This window comes from Myotis lucifugus, unplaced genomic scaffold (genome assembly GCF_000147115.1).
Source record: "Myotis lucifugus unplaced genomic scaffold, Myoluc2.0 scaffold_485, whole genome shotgun sequence".
Taxonomy (NCBI): Eukaryota; Metazoa; Chordata; class Mammalia; order Chiroptera; family Vespertilionidae; genus Myotis; species Myotis lucifugus.
Window position 1 is genome coordinate 366855 of NW_005871533.1, and position 1065 is coordinate 367919.

Genomic DNA, 1065 nt, shown 5'->3' on the forward strand with positions numbered 1-1065 from the left:
CACCCCCATCCCGTTGTCCTTCAACTGGACTCCCGGTCCGGGCCTCCGCTTTGCCCACCCACCGAGAGTGCTTTTCTGTTGTGGGAGCTAAGAGAAGGCCGCGACCCCGCACCTGCAGGGATGAGAAGTCATGGACCTCCCGTCCACTTCTCTCTGCAAAGTAGTCCAGGGAGGGAAGCGGCACTCCACCGGCCTCTCCATGAACGCAGCCGGTCTGCGTGGAAGGCTGGCCGAGAGGCGCCAGGTCGGTGTGGTTCGAACCCTAGTCACTCGGAGTTGTGCGGTGGCGCCCGCCATACACGCCTCGGGCCCGGCCCCCGCGCCCCTTCCGCTCCCGCCTCTCGTTGCTCCAACCCCCTTGTCGGGCTAAAAACTCCCGTCCCTGTTGCGGTCCCTCGGGGCCTCGGGCGCCGGCCAAAGCAGGGCCTCGGAGGCGGGGAGTCCAGGCTCGGAGCCCGCCCCGAGGGGAGGCGCTTCGCGGCGACGCCCCCGTCCTCACGCCACCTCGCTCTTGGGCCCCGAAACCTGGCCCCGTAACCGTGGGTCACCCTCTCGGCTTGGGCAGGGCGCGCTCAGCAGTAGCCGGCCGGCTACGCCCCTCCCTCAGCGCCCGGGATGGGGTGGGGGGGACGGCTCCCCGCAGTCCGGCCGGCGGGGTGGCCCTGGCCGCCGCGCGTTCCGGGAACTATTTCTTCCCGGGGAGGCGGCGGGACACAGGGCGCGGCCAACCTGCGACCAGGTGCGCGCAGGTGAGGCCCGGGGCGGGGCAGCGGCGCCTCGTGCATATTCACGCGGATGAGGCCCCGCCTTCGCCCCGTCCGGGGCCGCGGATTGGCCCGAGCGCGGTCCCCGCCCCCGGAGACCTTTCACACCAGCAAGATTGCCCTCATCCCTACTCTGTCTCAGAGGCCCGAGGGGCCAACTTTTTCAGATGATGAGAGGTATGCGTGTTGCTCCTCATCCCATCACACTGGGAGTGCCCAGAAGGCAAGGGTCTGGGTCAGGGCCCAGCCAACACTCAGGAGCCTGGCCTAGAGTGGGCCATGCCAATACATAGTATTTGTT